Genomic DNA, 22,491 nt, shown 5'->3' with positions numbered 1-22,491 from the left:
GGTTGCAAGTAAAACTCTGGAATTTACAGATATAGAAAATTATTTTCAAATCAGCCATAATTCTCTAGCTAGACAAAACAAGGTTAATAAGCACCTGCATACCAAACTCTTATGAGAGTTCACAAAATTTCCTAAGCCTATGGGTTTTTCTTACAGTTTAGTGGGTTTTGTAGTTCACCCTTAATCCTGACCTCAGATGATAGGTTGTGACAGAGACATCAGTATGGAAAAACCTGTGCTGGTCTAGTTTCTCTTTCAAACATCTCCAGCAGTTGCAGAAATCATGAGATCCACTGCCTACCTCAATTTTGCCCTTTCACAACAACTGCAGAGAAGGAGAAGCAGTTTTCTGGGGTTTGTAGGCAACCTCCTTTTCTAGAGTGAGCACAAATTAATTATTAAAATTTCCACTTTTGGCATACTTCTCATTAACATGTTCTTGCTGAATGGAAAGATTTCACTATTTTATGTGTGCTTACTTCAAAGTGGAAAAATGCAGAAGGAAAAAATAAACAAAATTAGAAGCTTTTCAGAGAAAATAATGGTCACAGAACTGAGTTTACAGGTCAGCACAAAGTTTCAGGCTTCTGTTAGTCTGTCACAATTATGATTGTCCATTTGTTCTTGCCTTATGAGTAAAAATAAAATATGACATTTCTATTTCTGAGACCAGATTTTCTTTCATGTTTTTCTAAACCAAGCAGTCCTAATCTTTTAAATCTTCTCCTGTGCACAGTAGGGGCCAATTTAGTAAGGATTGTCAAATGTCATTGCAAAACTGGGTTTTTAAAATTCTAAAATAATTTTTTTAAAGTCTATTCAGAGTTTATGATGTTATGTTCTATATTCCTTACACTTAAATCCAGAGATCTGTTTCAATTATATTTTCACATTGTTCAGTTATTAATTATATTTTCACATTTTTCAGTCGCTATTTGGTTATGAGGTTAGAAGTTAGCTTTGAAAAATTTGTTTCATGAATATTTACAGTCCATCTGTTTATGAATGAAGCACAGACTGAAGAGACAGCATAACACAGAATCATAAACTGGTTCCTAATTATTTCAATTTTGATGCTTGCTCCTGCATAGTCTTGCAGCTCCTGGCCTTCCCTTGAATTAATCTCTTGACAAAGCTGGAGGACTTTTGGGCACCCTTTAATAATCTTTTTTGTGGGCAACTTTGTGTCAAAGAGGGTACCAGCAGAAACCAAAGGAACTAAACTAGCTTTGAAGCAGGAGGGCTGACTGCAATGAAATGGGAGTGGGATTATTTTAACTAAAGAGCGTTTTAATATAGTGAACAATCTTGAAAAATCTTATTCCCAGCAGAGTACAAAAAAGGTCCAGTGGTGTTTGATTTATTCCTGTTCTAAGGCCTAGCTTACTTCTGAACAAGTGTTAAAAGAAACTGTTCTGTCAAACCCATTGAAAAACAAGATTTTATTCAACATGAATAATGGTGGATTCTTTATGGATAAGATTAGAAAATTATTCTGGTTTTATGTAAGTGAGGGAAATAAATTAATTAAGAAAGCCAGCAGTGTTTGTGCAAACCCCAAATGTTCTTCTCATCTTTGAACTCTTGCTTGTATCTTGTCAGGCTTGCTTTCCAATAGTTTTGTTTCTATGGACAGTATTTAGTAGGCAGCTCCTCTGATTTTTGCTCCATGGTAAATATTTTTGTCCAGGATATTTTCAAACCTGATTGGAGTGTGGGTGCTAACATCAGGCAGCTTGCAGTCAGCATATAAGGGATGCATATTGGCTGCTGTGCATACATTTGGTAGGTCACCCATGTAGAGAGTAAATGGAAAGAAACTGTAAATGACAGGGTTATAAATACATGAAGAGTCTCTTGTGCAAAGATGGAGTGGCTTCTGATGTCACCAGAGCCCTGAGATTAATTTAGTGTCCTGCTGGGTTTGCTGTTTTTCCATCCCCTGTGAAGCAAGGCTCCTTTATAAAGAACAAGAGAAATCCAATGGTATTTAATCGAGAATTTAGACTCTAAAGTGATCACTAAAAGTTTACAGGATGTCTTGTTCTGTCATGGCCATAAACACATATGTACAATTGTGTTTCATGGATGTAGCTCAAACAGGGATTCTGAACCTATTAAATATAAAATACTTCAGTTCCTGGCTCTAAGGCTGTTGTAATTGGATATTACAAAGAACAGTCTTGGACTTTAAAATACTGTTGGTATAGAAACTGAAGCATAAAAACAGGACAAATGTTAGTACACTACAGATTTAAGCAGGCAAATTAGGAAGATAATGGGTATATATTATATACTAAAGATTAATAGGATAATCTATTTTCATGGCAATGCAACAGAAAATAATTTTAAAGATGAAGAATTTAAGACTTCTGTAAAATCGGTGGTAACCAAGGAGGAATAATCTCAGTCACTGACAATCAGAAAAAAAAACAAACTAAATTGTTCTTGAAGAATTATCCATAGGCTTCAGTAATAACAAATTATATATTTTGCAAATTGCATTGCAATTAGATTACTCTGAAACCTGTAGGCAGAATCAGTGTGACAATGCCCAACTGTATTTGCTTCTGAGTCAGAGCAGGAAGAGTTGTGGTCTGAATGAAAAATATAATAACAGGATGTTTGTGTATGAGCCAAAATCATCGGGCTTACATTCAGCCACAGCAAATAACAACTTTATTTCTATAGGAATATCTATTTTCACATTGTGTCTCATAGTAATCCTAAGAAACCAGTTGTGATCACATTGAAGGATGTTGCATATTTCCTGTAGTTGGTGTGAAGGGGCTTTTGGCATGTAAACAGCATCATTTATTTCAGAGGTTGAAGGTCTAGACCAAAACCAAATGTCTGCTTGGATCAAAAGCCTGTCAAAGTATCTGACATTTCAGTGTGGGGGAAATCTATGAAACTGTGAAGACCCCCCAGGCAAAATTTCCTTCATGGCACAGCTAAATTGTGTCTTATCTGCCAATACTTATTTGAAATAACCCAATAATCGATCAAAATCCCATAATGTGTTCTTGTCTCAAATCTGAAAAATTAGCTAAGGACAACTGTCATTGAGAGGATGTGATTATTCTGTGCCCCCATCCTTTCCTATATTTTGTAAAGTTCTATAAAACTAGAAAATATTTTCTGGTATTGTTACTAAAATATGTTGTTGTGGCAAAAATCTGGGTACTGTGACTCAGCTGTGATTTTCAGGTGTGCATCGAAGTAAGTTAGAGGTTATAGGATTACAATTTGAGATGTTGTCTTCATGACAGATCTTCTGTGGTGGTAGCAAAAATGCTCACTAGATTTCAGGCTAAAATGTGGAATAAGACTAAAAGTAATGACTTCTGTGTGACTACACAGCTCCTTCTTCTTACAGTAAATTTATCTCAGGCTTTAAGGAAGTCTACAGGCATTGAAAATTATATTTAACATACTCCATATGTGCAAAAGTGAAACAGAAATTTAAAATACATTAATTTCAGTCACGGATGGGATATAACTCTTAATATTTCCACTTGCACCCCAGACAATATCTCATAGCTCTGTAAAATTTCATACTCTAAAAATGCAGGTGTTTTCTTAGAGCAACCCTGTAGAGAAAAATACCACTCCTTTCCCCTTGGAAATCTAGAATAATAACTCACAGAGTAGAACAATAAATTTGGTATATCCGGGCAATGTTACTGATTAAAAATGAAAAAAAAGCTTACAAAATACAGGTTTGATATTGCTTTCCTGATAATGCAGAACCCTGATTGAGCACATGACTGCATTGTCATACCATGCTTGAAGCTGGCAGTCCCACATGGCATTGAATACAGTCCTGTCACTGGGTCTGGCCCGATGAGAAGAGAGCCCTCAACAACTTTCACTCATCTGTTGTAAAATCTTTTTCCAGCTGGGCTTTTATTTTCCTCCACTAGATTGCTTTTAAAACCCACTCTAATAATTATGTTAATATTTCTGGAATTAAAGAAATGCACTATGCACTTTACTGTACTGTACTGAGCAGTGATGCCCAGAAATTTATCTGTATAAAGTATTTCATCATATATATTAGGATGATATTTTAAAATATAGGTCTTAATGAAATTTGGCTGCAGTAATACAGGAATAAACATACAACAGGAAACTCCTAAAAACTTTGGAACAGACCAACTTCTTACATGTGTATTATCTAAAGATAAAGGATATTCATTATAACAATAGAAGGTACAGGTGCAGATGAACAAGATGAACACATCTAGTTTTTTTCCCCCTTTCACTTCAGCACATTTGGGAAGATCTATGATGGAACATGCCTTCCACTTTCCCCCTTAGTGGAAACTGATGAAGTATTTGGCAGGATCAGTTACTTTAAGGTGTGATTTCCTGCTGGAATAAGATCTGGAGGCCAAAGGGGAGGTGAGGACTTTATTAATCTTAGCTGGAAGTAGGTGCAAGAGATCACATCATAAAACATTCTGTCAGTGTCAGCTATATGTTCCAAGAATGGATTAGCATTTTAAAATCCTACTGGGTCTGACAAGCAAGTCTTTCCATTCTTAAAAAAAAGAGAAAACAACCTTTTCAAGTCTGTGTTTTTGTGAGAAATTAATTTATTTATAAAGAATGTTCACAAAACCAGCTTGAAGTGATGTCATAGATTAAGGAATCTTGGAAATACTACATGAAGGTCTGTGGGTTTATGGGTAGAGGGTTTTTTGTATTTTGTTTGTTTTGTTTGTGTTGTTTGTTTGTTTGTTTGGGTTTTTTTGCCTTTTTTTTTTTTTTTTATGGCAACTGGGTCTGCATCCATCAGTGCAAAATAGCAATAGGAACAGTAAGTGTCAAGTTTTTCTGTGTCTCCCCAAACACACTAGTCAGGGCTTCTTCCTGGAGCTGAGGGTCTGAATCTCTTGTTCTCTGTATTTGGAGACAAAGGGAGAGGAGAAAACATTGATGGTGTATCCTGAGAAACAGGTAACTCACATCAGACATGGAAGAGCAAAAATCTGGGCTTCATTTTATCCAGAGTAGGAATTCAAAGAAGCCCTTACCCCTACAAAAGCAAAGTTATTAAGTATTGCAAAGTGGGAAACCTTGTGTGAATGTTCTGGGTTTTTTGTTTGGTTGGTTTTTTTGTATAAGGAGGGGCTGCTGGGACATAGCTGTTCTAGAGGAGAGACAGTAGCTAAGAATCCTAAATAAGGGTAGGCCCCTAACTGGTGCTGGGGGGCATATATTAGATCCTCTGCTTTTTTTCTTTTTCTGTTTTTTTGGGGGGGCATCTTTTACTGGTAGCTTAGGTGTCAGTCTGTTAAGCTTGCTGGTTTGAATGCCTGAATTTCCTGCATTTTATGGGGACTGTGGGCACCTCAAGAAAGTGAATTTTATTGTAACACATGCATCAGTGATGGAAGTAAGCCAGGGTAATTTTTTTCTACTATAAAAACAACTGAGTTTTTTCCACAAAATAAAGTGCCAGTTTTTGTGCTCATTCGGCATCAGGCAAAAAGCAAACCCAAGGCTTTTAAAAAATCAGGTGTGAGAAGTTGTGCAGAGCTCTGCTACAATGTGTAACTAAAGGAATGTGAAAAGTTTTAAGCCCTGGTGTCATCTGATATGACAGATCATAGTATTGCAGAGTTTGCTGCCAAATCCTCATCTAATCAAGGCAGATACATTTCCTTTAGCAAAAGAGTTTCAAGTCATGTCAGGAACAAAAATAAATAAGCAAAGCGGTGAAGGAAATTGCGATCTACCTAAGAAAACAAGGTAGTTCTTAATCTGGATAATATTTTATTACTTTATTATAAAATATTAGATTCAGATTGGGTGTTATTTTAGTTGTGTAGTTGCTGATGAGTGATTCATTTATTTTGGGAAGTACAGTAATTAAAAGCTTACCTTACTGACAAAATAATGTCTGTGCACAGCCAGAGTGGGAATTCAGAAACATGTCAGATTACATTTCCAATGAAAGTCTGCGAATTTAAATCACTATAAATCCAAATTGTTTCACTTCCCATTGGAGCAGAATAGGGTCATTTGGACATCACTTAATCAGAAACAAACCAACGATATATGGTCTTTCTCAGGCTACCAAATTTGTGAAATTAAAAAAAAAAATCCAAGTTCTTCTGGTACCTAGTTTACATAGATGTTTTGTGGGTAAACAAATTATTTTAAACTGCATTAAATGTGAACAACTGTGCACAAATAGTAAGAAATGATAGTAATTACATGGAAGGACTATGTATTTTTATTTTAGAGATTTCTTTTTACTATTTTTGTTGTTTAGAGTTACTCATGATTAAACTTCAGGTTTTGGGCCTATTCTTCACATGTTTATGTCTGAGCTTTCTGGAGTGGTCACACCCCAATTTCACATCCACGTTGCTTGAGGAGACCATGAAAGCACTCAAGGATAAATGTATGCAATGGTAATTATGTAATCAGATGCCTGTAGGTTGCTTTGAATGCTCTGCTGCATCAGGAGCAGAGCAGATGAAATGGGGTTTGGTTTCTTTCCTGAAACACCTGTTCTGTCTCCCTCTCCCTTTCCACCTTCCATGTTTCCTTTGCTTTCTGCCAGGAGCTGCTGTAGCCCATGAGATGGCTCTGTGTCATAGCAGGGAGCCCTACAGCTCCAAGCTTAAGAATGGATAGATTCATTTTCAAACTCCAGAGAATTATTCCAACTGTAGTTTCCATATGCCACAAATATCCTGCCTTGAGATTGTCATCTGCTGGGAATTGAGGGTGATTCTTGCAGGGGGACACAGGGGAATTCCAGTGTAGAGAGGGATCAAGTTCCTGAAGAGTTTGGGAAACATGCTTACCCTCCATGAAAGGAACCTGTTAAGGGATGGTTCCTCTTAGGAACCAACAAGAGAGTCTCTGAGGAATGCAGTCAGTTAAACAAGACTTTAAAATATTCTATTCATGTGTTCTTGGCCTATCTTCAGACTCTTATCTACAAGGCAGAAGTTGTTTTTTGAATAAATAAATAATGGTTACATCATTTAGAAGGTGTGTCCTTCGAATAACTTTTATCCTGACCAGCCCAGGGAGAGGAAATGCCTTATCAAGCCCTGGCCACCTGAGACCCACTGGGCTATTCAGGCCGACTTCATTGGTTCTGGGCAGGGTGATATGAGCAAGGCCAGCACCCCTCCCTCCCCAAAATGAGACAGAAAGAGCAAAATCCTTCCTGTCCTGGAGCTGCTGTGCAGGAAGGAGAGCTCCTGCCTTCTGGAAGAGGAAGCAACCTTTGCAGCTGTGAAACCTGAGAGAACAATGGAGGTTGTGTAGACCAGCAGTTACAGGGGGCTGCTGTCAGGGCTTGATGCCAGAGATGTCCCACAACAGCAATCTTTTCTCTGTAATAAATTCTAAACTTCTCTTGACCTTATTGCTGCATTCTGGGCTGAAATGCATCTGAACAACTGATGGGAGGTACCCCATACCTTGAAATTTGTGGGTGCATACTGAATGTCAGCAGAACTCTTCTGGACAAAACCAAAATGTAACTGAAAGCATTTTTCCTCTTATTTCCAGGCTGAATTTGAACTCAGCTTTTTATTCCTGCCTTAGCCACGCACTGGAAGAACATCTCATACCACTCCCTCCATCTCACCATTGTGAATTAAGTTGCTTTTAGAAGTGATTGCTCACATGCAGGTAAGCCTTTGTGTACCCTACATGTGTAGTCATTACAGACCATGACTTGGTTGTAAAACTACTTCCATCCACGAACATACTAAGGCCATAGTTCTTCCAATTTTATGAATATGCCTAAAATCTATTCATGTGAACGTTCCCATTCATTTTTTTATATTGTGTGCGACAGGCATGTGCAAAAATTGGAACTGAATTATTACTTTGTCCTCAGAGGATTAAAACCTTTAGAAATGTCTGTTTCTTGCCAAATGAGACATAAGATCCTGATTTACACCTTCAGTTTTCTATACATTGCAAGACAAAGGTATTTAAACAATAATATTGTAAAATAATAAAATAAACAATATAATATTGTAAATAATATTATTTCCTCGAACATATAATGGTTGACTCTCATGGTAAGTGGCCCACAGCTGTTGGATTAATATATGTAAGGATTTTTAATTTATGTTTTAAATTATATAGCCCAGGATGGGCTGTGCATTTTTTATATATGCATACATACATACATATATATATATAAGTGTGTGTGTGTGTGTGTGTGTGTGTGTGTGTATGAAGTCTTGGATTGTAGTCAAGACTACATAAGAAATATTGCTTGTGTGGAAACTCTGAATGGCCTCCTACAATCATCATCACAGAGGCATTTTCCTTTTTTAATATCTACTACCCCTCAATGCTATTTCCTGTCTCAATGCTATTTCTGGCTCACGTCACACTCAAAAATATTCCCTCCACAGCCTGTCATCCACAAGGATTCATTTTAAATGAAGAGAGTCACTGTCCTCATCTAATGAATAATATAGTTCTTTGGCCAGTACAGTTTAAAAATTTGGAGGATTTATAGTTCTGCTGTCTGAACATAATACAAGATTTTTGACAGCGAAATAAGCATTTGAAATTCAAATTTTATAAATGGGTTCTATAAAACTATTTGATGTTAAATCCCACTGAAAAAGAACTTTATTACACAAGTGGCTGTAAGACTTTTGAATGCTGTCTGTATTTATACCACACCAACGCAAGAGAAATTATCATTACTTACCGAAGAAATAAGCTCTGTTCTTTCTAGTTGGATTATATTTGAATCCTAAAAAAATTTTTACAAAAGATGAAGATGGAAGCAAAGGTCAGTGAAAAATTTAGTCCTGAAATAGCTGAAATGTGATTTGTGGGATAAATGTTTCTTTTATACTGACTGCATGTCAGCTCTGTATTAGATGTGAGCATGATAATAACTAATAAAAAAATTTCCCTTCTTGTATAAAAAACCAGATATTGCTGTTTGACCCATGCAAAGGTGGTGTTATTTAGTAATGTGGGTGCTTCTCATACAGCCTCCTTCAAGGCACTTCAAGGCAAGTGCCTGTGTTGGTTGATTAGCCTTCCTAGAACACTCCAAAATTGTTAGGAGGAAGAGATTTCTACCACCTAGAGGGCAATTCAGAAGAAGGATTCACCACAGGGAACAGAATTACTCTCCTAATGAGTCCCTCTCACCCTGCTGATGCACAGAATGCCAACAGCATCCAACTTCCTACTTTATTGTATAAACAGAAAAAAGAATGATGTCAGGAATAAAAACCAACCAGGATAACTGTAGAAGCCTGTAGTATGACACATGCAAAATAAGGGCACTTAAGGCCAAAATTAGAAACCTGAAAATGCCTGCTTTTGTGGTACCAATTTCTAGGCTCAAAGTGTGCCAGGAGTCTGGTGATACATCACCAGGCATGTCTGGAGCTGCTTGGGAAGTGATAGTGCTGGAGAGGCAGTGCACATTGTGCCTCGATGTGATCCACCTACAGAAACTAGATGTTCTCTCTATTATAAGACAAATTCTTTTCTTTTCCTCTATTTTCATGTCAAGACCATTATTAATGATTTCAGTGGTTAAATCCATGGTTAAAAAGCACAGCATAGAAAAATTTGAAGCATTTACAGTTTGAAATTACCACTATGATTGCAATAGATGCTGCACAGTAACAGGAGGAAATGGTTCTCACCTGAAGCAATTATGTAATGCAATAAGATATAAAACCTGTTTTAGTTCAGAACAGCAGAAAAAGTTTAATCAGACTCAAGGAACTGGGGAATTGGCAATGTCAGTGCCATGTTTATTCCATCACTGCAGCACAGGCTTGAAGTTTTTAGTGGAACTAAACAAAAAAAAGATCATGATACTAATTATTTTCACTTCTTTCTTTATTCCTAAGAGACATTAAAGAAAGGGAAAAGCTAAGGAATAGTGTTATCAGAGTCAAGACAAATTGTATTTATCATTGGCAAAGGAAGAGTTAGGTTGTAACTGATGTCTTATAATAATATCCAACTACTAAAGAAATCCAGACAAGTCTGATTGAGTGTTTAGAGATAGGACATCAGAAAATGTGTATACAACAGTGCTGTTGAACGACTGGCCAATAATCAGAGCCTACATTAATTCCAGAAAATGCACACAAATTATATTCCTTGGCTCCATTTTCAAAGCTGCATTTGGAAAGTTATGCACACTAATCCTGTAACAATAACGGGATTTGTGTTGCCAACACAAGCATAGCTTTGAAAATGTAACCATAAGGGTCCAATACAGCAGTCAAAGTAATCCCTGGCCTTTTACCCTCTGAGAAAAAAGAAAAATTTTGCAAAAAAATTGTCACTAAACTAAAAATATATCCTGTACCCGGAAAATCCTCACATGAACATTCTCTTTCTGGCTGGAGGAATGTAAGATCATTAGGGAAATGGAGGAGAAAGAGCAATTATTGGAGGAACCCAAGTCTGCTTCTTAACCTGTGTGAAAATCCCCAGTTTCCCCACCTTTCTACAAAAGCATTATTCTAGAATGGTTTGGTTTGTAAGGGACCTTCAAAGTTCATCCAGTCCAACAGCAGGGACATCTTCCACTGTGCTCAGAGCTCCATCCAACCTGACCTTGAATGTCCCCAGGGATGGGACACCCACCACCTCTCTGTGGAGCTTGTGCCATTGTTTCATCATGATCATTGTGAAAAATGTCTTTCTTATATGGAGTCTGAATTTACTGCAAAATCATTAATTAACCCTTGAGCTGTTGCAACAGGTCCTACTAAGAAGGTTGTGACCCCCAGAGAAGAGAAGTGAGTGGTGACTTCGAGTGCTGTAAGATTTAAACAGATACAGATTTAAAGTTTTAAAAGTAAATATACTAGATTACTCTCTGTTGCCTAACAGGGCAAGGTGTTGTCTGTTCTCCTTCAATTCCTATTGCCAGACAATAGGACCTTTGGAAATTTTCAGAACTGGCATTTTTCCTTTTCTTCCTACAGCATGAGCTGTGTTCTAGGGAGAAATCCCTAGAACATGTAAATCTTACATGTGAATAGGAAGGCAAGTGAAATTCAGTAATTCATACAGAGAGGCAGCAAATGTGATCTGAAAAGTTTCAACCTGGGACTTGTCATTCAGAATTCCTGTTGACTTCAGAAAAATGCAAGGTGTGGGTCTTTTTCACAAGAGAAAATCAATCCTCTGTGTTAAATATCTGTTGGACTGAATGGATGTTGGTGGCTTTTTGTCTCATACTGAAAGCTGTCGATTTCTGAGGATATTGGTTTCCAGACTTATGGTTCAGAGGAGGGTTATTGGTTATTATTATTATTTGTGACACCTAATTTAAAGAAGGACATACTTAATTTCTCCCCAGGATAGCAATATCTAAAGGTTGCAGACAAAAATATCAATATTGTTGCAAGTGTAAATAAAACTGCAATAATGTTTTTATTTCAAATTAATCAAGCACAAAGTCTTCTTAGCATTGTTTAAAAAAAATGGCCTAATAATCAAATACAACAAAGGATATTAAATATCCAATATCCAGATACCTCTAAGTTAAAAGCAGGGAGAGAGAATTTCCGAGACAGAAAGATTTTATGGAAAAAGAAACAATGTTATGCACTAATGAGGTTTTAAAAAATGAGGATAAGGATTTTTTTGGAGGAAATGGCCAAGAGGTGGCAGCACACCCTGCACTGCTGAGTGCCTGGAGCTCTCAGAGCTACATAGTGCTCATTCCCAAGGGCTCAACAGCCACTTTGCTTCAAATGCACCCAGTAAGATGATGTCCTTAGAAAATAAATCCTTTTGTGGCTACGTTTGGATTTTCTAGAATTACTCAAGAGCACGTGAAATTAAATATTTTAATAGGTCTGAAAAATACTTGTTTGACACTCTGTCATTCTGGGCTGCTGGTTCTTGCTGTAATCTCACATGGCACGTTGCTGCACCACAGAAGTCAGACATACATGCTTGTGGCTTAATTGGCATCAGTCTGGATCCATAACAAAATTTAACCAGATTAAGACTCGCTTGATCCTCTGCTTAAGAAAACGCCAGGATACAGCTCATGTAAAACCATCCTGTATTTAGAAAAATATCTGCAGGGCACCATTCAAACAGGTTGGTTCTTTGTGCCCAGAGGAGTCACACAGTAATGGAAGCAAACCTGCAGATGTTAAGATGGGAAGAGCTATGGTTCCTTCCTATGGCCATTATCCTCCCACAAGCTTCAGACAGAGCCCAGCTGGTTCTGGACCCTTCCTCATGCCTTGAAAACAACATCTGAAGGATCCTTGCTATCAGCAGTGGGTGGTTTCAGCATATGGTGAGGCATGGTAATAGCTCAGTTCTAAATGTGCACGATGCAGTTGCTGGTTCCTGCCCTGCCTGGATTCTATCTGTGGCACTGGATTTTGCTGTGCTCTGTCAGAGCCTGCACAGTCTGTCTCTGAGCATAACTGTACCCCTACTGCCTTTTTCCTGTTCCCTTTGGCCTCCTCACAGGGCTGGGTCCACATTCCCCCTGTGGTTGTCTTTATCTAATGGGAATGTTCACCCTCCCTGCCCCATGGCCAGGAGCAGTGCTGCTTTTCCCAAGGAGAGGACAGGGAGAGCACTGAGCCACCACACATTTAGTGGGGATGGAGGTTTGTGTATCCTAGAAGACAGTTCAGGGGATAAGGAGTTCAGTCAGGGGGCAGTGGGGCAGGGAGAGGAACTCCTCCATCTGAGGAAATCCTCTGTAGTGATCTTAGCCCAAAAAGCACATTCTTAGCTGCATCTCCTCATCGATTGCTATCAGGTTTACAAAGGACACCAGTGATATTCTCTGCTGCTACTGCCTATCATGGTGCAGGTTATTGCTTTCATTGCCAAGAAGATGGGCTTATCTTACTGAGAACTGCAGCTCTTTCCACTTATACCCTTTATACCCAGAGCATAAAAAACCTGACAAGAGTTTCTCTGAAAAACTGTTAAATTTAGCTGTTTGGGGAAATATTACTGAGCCATGGGTTATTATCTTCAATCAGAGGAAGGCTTTGTTCTTGTTCTGATGTTGAACTCTTTTAGTGACTTGCAATGCTGAAAGGGTCAACTCAATTTCCCCTTTCTCCTGGCCACATATTCCAGTTTGCTTCCTTGCTGCTGATTGTGTAGGTTTGGTCCTACTGTAATCCAGTTCCACTCACTAAACCAGAGAAAAGTAACCCAGCAAAAATGTGACTGTGATTTGGAGAGAGCTGAAGCACCTCTCTGAAGGCTCACACGAGTGCTGTAAGTAGTATAAGGAAGAAGGGAGTGAATGAAGGAAGCAAGACAGCCCTTCCAGGTAGCAGAATGATGCTGTATGGGCTCAGAAAAGAAAAAGAAGAGTCATCAGAGTAAAGTTTATTTTGCAAAACTAGGTAATTAATGAGCACCAAGGTATGCTGCCAGTGAAGTAACTAAACTCTGTGCTCTCTGAAAATACATGTGAGCTAAATGTGCAGGCCTGCCAGACATTGGTTTCCCCCAAGAAAGCCAACTTAGGAAACTCTGTTTCCTTCCCTCAGTGGCTTGTTTCCATGTGTCCTGTGTTTAAATTGCCTGCCTCCTCAGTATTATTTAGGAAGCACAGTGAACTGGATCACTGAAATGACTTGGCTTAAAGATCTGTTCTATGGCTGGGAATGAAAGTCAGGGAAGAAGAGCAGGATCTTAACCTTGGGGTGATATTATGTTCTCATATTGACTCAAGCCAAACCAAGCATTTTCACCTTCGTGTGCATCTCAAAATGTTTCACTGATGAAATGGAACCAGGTACATTAATGGGTGTACTAAACCTGGAGGCCTATAATGCTGCTTTCTCATCTTCTTTCCTGTTTTCTATGTGTTGTACATTAACACAGTGTTTTGGTGTTACAATAACTGTGTATTGATTTATTTATTTGCAGCATTATGAAGTGTTCTGAACTCTGTTACTGGTGTTCTCAGGCAGCAGCCATCCTGTTTTTACAAAAAGTACCTACTCCAGTGTCAGTTTGCAGGGGTGTGTCTGCAGCCTAAATACAGAGAGGTGGCAGTTGCCACCAGCCATTATTTTTGACCTGACAGTATGACAGTATCTCTTTCATTTCTGGCTCTCTGCAATGGAAAATCCCAGAAATTTGTAATCTCTAAACCATATTTATTGAAGTGTCAAAGAAAAATATTTTTATGATCAGCAGCAGACCCGAGGTAGTTAATCATCTGAGTGACTCTCTGAAGTAGATTGAGGTGATGTAAATGAAGAAATTGTTTCCTTCCTTCCTTCCTTCCTTCCTTCCTTCCTTCCTTCCTTCCTTCCTTCCTTCCTTCCTTCCTTCCTTCCATCCTCCCTCCCTGCCTTCCTCCTAGATTTGGGACTTCTTTGGAGATTTTGTGCTCATGATGTTACACAAAGTGCCAAACACACTCCACTGGATAAGATATATTTTCAGTTTTTCTTATGTCATTTAAACATAAAATTCCTCCCTGAATTCCCACTATGAGAAAGGGAGACCAGTCACCTTTCCTAAGTCTTAAAGAGCCTTAAAGTGAGATTCTTAAACCTGTTGTTGAACCCCAGTAGGCATGAATCCTTCTGACAAATATTAAACAAATTGAAAATAGGAAGAAATATTGCTTCTTCTCAGTTGTAATAACTGTAGATGTTTGATAACTGCATGTTAGATTCTGTAAGAATTTGATGTTGATATACCTTTAAAATTAGGTATTTCTAAAGGCATTTTGAAATGATTACAACTTAAATAAGATTAGCTTCATCAATGACACATTAAGAACACATTTGAATATATTATTTCTATCTTAATGCTCTGTTTTGAAGTGTTACAGCTCTGCCATTTTCTTAAAAGTCTGCCATCCTCTGACTATCAACAGTGAGCAGTCAGGACTGTTATCAAATATTAAAAAAAAACATGGAGAATGCAAAGTAAAATCTGTATCGAGAGCAGTGATTAATACTGATGATGGCCCCAGTTTGATCCTCTTATACATGACAGTGTGGAATTGCAATATTTTCCTGAACAAACAGACAGAATTGCTCATCTGCTTTCCTGAATTAGTTTAGGGAAGCATTTTAAAAGGTGTACTGTGATATTGAAGGTCATTTTTTATGCATGGTGGAGTTTTCCCTTGCCTGTGCTTGGAGGCACATAGATACTTGGGAAATCACTCTGTGATGATTCTTCTGAATTATGTGTAGCTCAAATCGGATGCAGAGCTGATGAAAGAGTACAGGATGTGTTAGCAGTCCTGCTTCGAGCCATGCTTATAAGTAAATAATATTAATCCCTTCAGAGCAATGTACTACCAAATTATTAAAGCTGGTTCCTGAGGAAACTTAGGCCATGGTGCTTAATAAAAATGTCATATTCCTTGAGTTATTAGTTCCTCCTGCACTACAGAGAATAGTTTTGAGCTTTTCTACTCTATCCAAGAATTTGTATCTTGTTAGGAAAATGAAGCCACAGTACTATCCAGACATTAGCTGTTACTTCAGATGTGCTGTGACAGCAGAGCTTGTAGGAAACCCTTGGGAATATGAAGGGGATTTCTGAATGCCTCAGGTGAAAGGGGATTCTATGTTAAAGAAATAGTCCAGAGTGAGTTAACTCCAGAATCTGATTTTTCATGCCTGATTTTGCAGTTCAGCTTAAAAACACAACTGTGTTATAAAGCCACGTTAATTATTTCTCTAAGAAGTCTCATATCTGCATTTTCATATTACCCCCACGTGGTTATTGAAACAAAACAGAACAAAAAGAACAAGGCTAGCTGCTCAGCTGGCAAAAAAACTGCTTCAGTTGAGATTAGTGAACTATCCCTATTTGTATCTGTGGAAAAACTAGCCTACAGGTGTTAACAAGTACAATGAAATAATGTAATCACATGGATTTTCCATGGTGATTTTCTGCTTTTCTGTGTAGCTAATATAGGAAGTGCAAAGATAAGAATTAAATTATATTTGTAGATAAACATATAGCATTTTTAGGTGAAAATTAAACCTGTTATTCAAAGGTAATTAAGAGACAGTAAATATGCAAATTCAGTGTAATGCTTCAGACGAATTATTTTTGCAGCTTTCCATTTTAATGGTGGTTTCTGCAATAATTACCAAATTGTTTATGCAGGTCATTTTTAAGTGTGATTGCTCAGCAATTCCTATTAGGTAGTTTTGCTTTCATTAATGCATACTCTGCATCACTAAGTCTTGACATTCTCCCTACAGATTAATATTTAATTATTTTTAATTGAAAGGTGACAATTTTTCTGATATTTCCTACCTAGAATTTTAACACATATGCTTTTCTCATGAAACATCTTCTACATCATTAATATTTTATGGTAGTCAGAAGAAATTAATTTAGAATAGAGCTTGACAGGACAGTGTTTCATGTATCTGTCATAGTTATGGGAAAATACCTATCTATGTGTGTGTCTATCTGTCTACTTATCTAAGCATAGTCCACATATAGAAAAGTATAAAAAATCTGCTGGATAAAGTTCTTATCAGTGACATGCTGAAATAAAAAGCATCCTCAGTAAGCAAAAATATCTAGGCCTGTATTCAACCATGCACTGAGGCACTCACCTAAATGTAAGTGCATCTATAAATTTATTCCACTGTGCAAAACTCATCTTTGATTTCGAGCATGTATTTCAGGGCTTTGGGGGATTAGAGCTTTGGCATTGTGTATTCCCATGGAATTCCACCATTGAAGTTCATCCTAACTTTGAGAAACACTACAGATACACTCTCAGATACAATGTCAGAGTCTGCCTGCTTGCCTGTGTAGAAAGCCTTTGTGTAAGACTTGTAAGTCATGAGAATAAAACAGAATTTACTCCAAACATTAAGGGCATCATTTTGCCACTAGTATAAGTAGTTTAAATTTACAGGTGTCATGGCTTATTTCAATAAAAATGCCAGATATCAATTTCTAAGGGATAAAATTTCAGCTACTTCTTATCATTTAATCTAATTCTACCACACTTCTTAAAGAACTCTTGGTATTGTCTCTGTTACCAACAAATATAAAACAGCTTAAAATTGAGTTAATTTTCTTACCATGCCCACAAAAAAAGCACATCTCAGTGACTGATTGGAGGCACAGAATCCACTGCTGGTGGCCCTGATCTCTAGAACAAAGATTCCAGGTTCTACATAAATCTCAGAGCACCCAGAAAAGAGCACTGAATTTAGAACCTGCTTCCTGTGTGGAAATCTTGCTGTCCCTGCCATCTGGTTTGTGAGACAATAATGGTTGGGTTTTGTGAGTGTTTCCTTTGTTCCCTCACTCTTGGAGTGTTACTGTGTTTGTGGTTATTTGCATCTAAGTGTCAACATTTTCGGGTCAGATCCTTGGAACTCTGCGTTGCTGGAGTCAATTTGCTCATAACACAGTAGTCTTCCTCTCTTATGTTTGCACGAACTTCAATGGAATTAACATGTCTATAATCCTGTTTAGTGTGTAGCACCAAAAAGTGAAGATCTCTCTAGTGGGTTTCAGACACCTAACTGTTTGGTAAATTAGACAGGATTTTTTAAACATTCAGGAAAAGCTTTTTCCATTAAAATGTCTTCAATTTTCCTTTTACAGTCTGAACTCTGCAATGCTTACTTAATTGTAAGCCTGTTACTTTCACTGTCAGATAATAGCTGTCAACATCTTTAATGGACTGCCTGAAACAAGCAGTGTTTTAGACATATTGGTAGTTTTCAGCATTAAATTAAATTTTGTTTGATTCTAACAGGAGAACCTGACTTTCCTGAATTATGCCAAGGAGAAGGAATCTGGTATTTGTTCTGTAACCCACATAAAAGGCTTATGATTAAGAAAATAAATGTCCATTCCCACAGATTAGTGCAAAACCCTTTCTAACTTTTATGAGAGATTTTCCTCTCAGGTAGCTACTTAAGATTATCTTGAAGTTACTCACAATCTCAGCTAAATATACTGAGCTCCTGTAACTGGTAGATAGGAAATTTTATAATAATAATTTAAAAAAGAAGCCAGAGGAAAAGAATTTCTCTGCTTCCAAAAGATCAACAATGAATCCTTCCCAACAATCTGTTCAGTACTGTGTAAACCCTTGGTAAAAATTGATTTTCTCAAAAGATGGAGAAGCTAATTTTCTGTTCCTTTTGATTGTGAGTGTCTTTTTGTATTAATCATAACTTTCAGAATTGGATGTTCTACACTGAGATTCCTTTCTTGGTGACTAACCTAATCCTTGCATTAGCCCAGAATAGTACAACTAAGCATATCAACTTGAGAGACAGGGTGAAACACTGGTGCTTAAGAAATACAGATTCTGAAACACACAGATACACCAAAGACCATGATTTCTTTTGGCTGAAGTGCTTAAGCACAGGATAGGCTTAGATTTATCACTTAGATTTACAGATAGCATACAACAGTATTTTGCTTTGTGAAAGCTATTCACAATAAGATTAGTTTGCAACCAGTGGGTATTTGCTTGCTGAACTGAAAAAATGATGAAGAAAGTGTTTGTTTTTTTTATTTCCCCATCAAAATTAATCAAAAGTTGAAGTATTATTTGGAGTTAGGATGGTTCGTAAACCTGCTTTGTGGGACAGGATGTTTGGCTGAGATAATTAGGCATCGGATTTTGGGCACAAAGTGCAGTAACCTTCCTGCCTACCTACTGCAATTGTAAACATTACTGCCAGATCAAAACCAGTCTTTTCAAGGACAGTATTTAATATATTTTCTTGAGCTGTCAATCACTTCTTTGAAGGATGTAAGGAAAGAATTTCCCTTGATTTTATTTAGAAATCATCCCCTTGTTAGAAATACAGGGCTTGGCAGTCTGAGGAATTTCTGAGGAAAATGAAATTAAGGCCTTATAATTACTGAAAATTCATCTATATAATTATTTAAAAATAAATAGCTACATTAAGAACTATATAATCTCTTTTGAGAAGGAAAATGGTGAATCAGTGCTGAGGACTGACAAGTTCCAAAGAAGTAATGTCAGGCAGTTTGTGACCCGGTGACTTACAGCTGCTGTGTGATCAGGATGGGCACAGAACTTTCAATGTTTCAAATACCAAGTACTCTGTCTTTTCAACCTTCTGCCTTATCTACCTTTTAACTATCCATTTCTCCTGTAAAGGAATTCATCAATCCAAACTTCTTACAGTTTTCTTAGAGACATTATTGGAGCTCTGTTTAGGTTGACCTCTTGATGATGGTTATGTTGAGCCATGTTATTTAATTTCAAATATTAATCAGCATCAGGGAGTGCTCTAAAAGCCCACGTGCATCATATTTCTGAAGGTCTCTCACCTTTTATAAGGAAATTACTAATCTACCTTAATTCAAATTGTTCCTTAAAGTACAGTTTCTGCAAAGCTTACCACCGCAAATGATACCTTCAGTTTTAGTTTTTACTAGTACATCCCATTTACTGTCACTGTTACATTAATAAAAAACAATCCCCAAACCATCCTGTAATGGTTTCTATATGTGAATGAATTCTGGGAAATGAAGATACTTGGAGAGGTTAAAGAAGGCCAATGCTCTTGTCTAACTCACACAGTGAAGAATGGAGAGAATTGCATTAAACAAAATGTGATAGGTGGAACAAGTAAAGAGACAGATCGTGATGTTCTATAAAAGCTCAGTGACAAAGCCTAAAGATTTGTCATGAAATTTCCATTTATGTCTTTAGCCAAGCAAACCTGCAACTAATACCATTAAGATGCTAATGAAATTGATGAGAAGGAACCCTTTAAAAATAAGTTCAGATGAAACAAAAACTCCCTTCATTTGCAACGAGTGAATTGCATAGGGCTTGATAATAAAATGTTTCTCTTAATTTAGAATCAGGTTTCTTCTTCTTTTAAAAAATACTTCAAGATTTCAGTTGTAACCTTCTGTGACAACTTGCCTGTAATGTAATAACAGAAGGATTAACTGAGGACTGCATCTGTACTTGCAGTGTCATTCTCCCTTATTGATTTGTAATCTAAAATACCTAATCCAGAATCTGCTGTTGGTGGTGTGCTTTGAGGACTCTCCTCAGCTTCCAGGGTTGGATTCAGATACAGAAGAGCTTTTGTTTCCCATCTTTTATAAGGATGCAAAGTCCAGATGTGGACCCAACTGCCACTAAGGTCCTGAAGGGATGACATTTTTTTCCTTAAAATTAAACTGATAATTGGAAGTGTTGTTGGAAATCATTTGGCAATTCACATACGGAGTTGTCTAAGTGATGATTGCCTTTTACTCTGATGTCTTGTAAGAAAGATAGGTCTTGGGTTTTAGGTAAAAGAAGCTCTGGAGATACGTAACTGGAAGAAAATAAAGGATAGCTGAGAGTGCTGGGTAGCATAATCATTGTGAAGTATAAGCCTGGAATAATTTATTTAAAGTGTTTCTATTAATGAAACCCTGGGAAAATCACCTTAATCTTGTAATCCAGCATTGCTTTCACTCTGCATAGTATTTTCTCTTCTTTTAAAGACTGTGTATTTCATGTGCCAGTGATAACATAATAAGGCCACATGGAAATCCTATAAAGATTGTAGAGGAAAAAAAAAACAACAAACCTCTCATGAGAAACAAAACAGATGCAAAGCTATAACCTTGCACCTGGAAGTCTTTCACATGGCAGTTGTGTGCATTCCCAACCACTCCATAAGGACAGAAACAACACAAGCAGCTGATAATGGGATTGTGAGGAATGTGTTGACCATAGTGATGACAGGGTGATACATTTACCCTCAAGAGCACGAGTGCACCTGTGAAATATTAGACTGTGCTTTTTTGCTAGATCAGTTTAGAAATATTTAGGAGTAAGCTACAAGATGGAAGGATAGGGCAGTTAAAAGAGGCTGGGAAGAGACATTTGGGAAAAGCAGAGTGTGCTTTCAGAACAGCTTATCACAGAACTTTGGAAGCTTTTTCCAGTCTCATTAAGAATAGATCCTATGGAGGCAAATGTCTATCAATGCAGCTAATTAAATACACTAGAATTAGTAAACAAGGAGAGAAAATTCCTGGTTTATAATGAATGTACAAAAATTAACATGCAATTAGTGATGTGTATTTGAGAAAGTGAAAGGGAATGTTTCAGAAAGCTGATTTGATTGCACTGACTGTATTTCTAATTTATGTTTGATGTTAACACACCAAATGGTACAGAAAACATTACATGCGAGGAGAGCATCAAAACTGAAATTACTGTTGGTTTGGTATCTTCTGGGTTTCCTGAATTCTTGGCATTTTTTATTCCATATTCATAAATAAATAATGTTTGTGATTATATTTAATGAAAACTCTGCATGCTAGTAATGCTATTTCCAAATGATCCTTTTCCATTTTAGAGTTCTCCTGTGGGATGACAGAAAGAAGGTGGGTTTTTTGCTGTTTAGGGTTCTGGGTTTGGGGTTTCTTTGGGGTTTTTTTGTACTGTTTAATGCTGTCTTATGAAAAGCTTAGCAAATCTTAAGGTGGCTTGTAAGGGATACCTGTGGATCAAGATGTTTGAAGGGAAGATTCTTCCCAGCTAGCTGCTGTTGTGTCTGGGAGATGCTGAAATACATTGGTCAATTTACCTACTTCAGTGTTTTGTTGAAGCTGGATGAAAATGTGTTATCTCATACAAAGGCTGATAAAAATAATGTAATGCCATCTGTATAAAATAGGGAGTGTGCCTTATGCAGGCTTGTGAACAGATGCTAGCTGACATGTTTTAGCCAAAAATGATGAAATTAATGATAAGATTTCCTGGGAAAAATATACTTCTGTGAGTATTTGAGGAAAGCATTTCTGAGCTTAAAATGTCTTCAGTCACTTGGATGAGGACTGATTTGGCCTGCTGCTGAGGAGAAGTAGATTCTTCACTGGCAACACCTGAAAGGGAAGGCAAATGCTGAATACAGTTTAATGCTGAAGAAAATAGCTGTCAGGAGCTCAGAGCCCAGCTTTCTAGTGTGAGGAAAAGGATACCAGGAGGCAGAAACAGTAGGACACCTGGATATAGAGTACATTTTTGGAGATGATAGATTAAATTTTCTAAATCTAACTGTTGGAATCAACCTTAGGAAGAGAAAACTGCCTGGAAAACGAATTAATATTTTGGCAGTCCATCCAACATTACTTTGCTAGAGAAGAGGAGGAAATCAATACTAAATATATTTAGGAGTACATTATGCTGAGTTATGCTGACCTCATTAAATATATCACTAAGAAATGGCTACAGTACAGTCAGTAGCAGGACAAAATTGGAATCCTAGTCTGCTGAAGCTTCCTTTAATGTCAAAGACATGAAGTAGCTCCTTCAGGATAGGGCTCAGTGAAGTTTAGCAGAGATTCTGAAGTTAGCCAGATCAGCTGCTGTCAGCTGGAGAAAGGGAAATAAAGGAATTGAAATCTCAGTGCAGCAGGAGCTTAGTAAATGTCACATTTCCCAAGAGTCCTTGTAAATGTGCTAAGATGGGTCTGGTCACAGTC

The 22,491-nt window shown here is 37.4% G+C and overlaps 1 protein-coding gene across 2 annotated transcripts in view; it reads left to right on the top strand.

Moving 5' to 3' along the window:
• Window positions 1–7,149: 7,149 nt before the first annotated feature.
• JADE1 (jade family PHD finger 1) overlaps window positions 7,150–22,491 on the top strand; it is a 106,284-nt gene continuing 90,942 nt past the window's right edge. The window contains exons 1-2 of one of the 2 annotated variants that reach the window (XM_014883699.2): window positions 7,150–7,290; window positions 7,546–7,668. The gene's annotated coding sequence lies outside the window, so the exon portion shown is untranslated. Of the gene's footprint in view, window positions 7,444–7,545; window positions 7,669–22,491 lie in introns of both variants that reach the window. The other variant, XM_014883697.2, reaches the window with a different exon arrangement.

This window comes from Sturnus vulgaris, chromosome 4 (genome assembly GCF_052056855.1).
Source record: "Sturnus vulgaris isolate bStuVul1 chromosome 4, bStuVul1.hap1, whole genome shotgun sequence".
Lineage (NCBI taxonomy): Eukaryota > Metazoa > Chordata > Aves > Passeriformes > Sturnidae > Sturnus > Sturnus vulgaris.
Note: the sequence above shows the minus strand (reverse complement) of the source record. Positions and strands in the feature narration are given on the sequence as shown.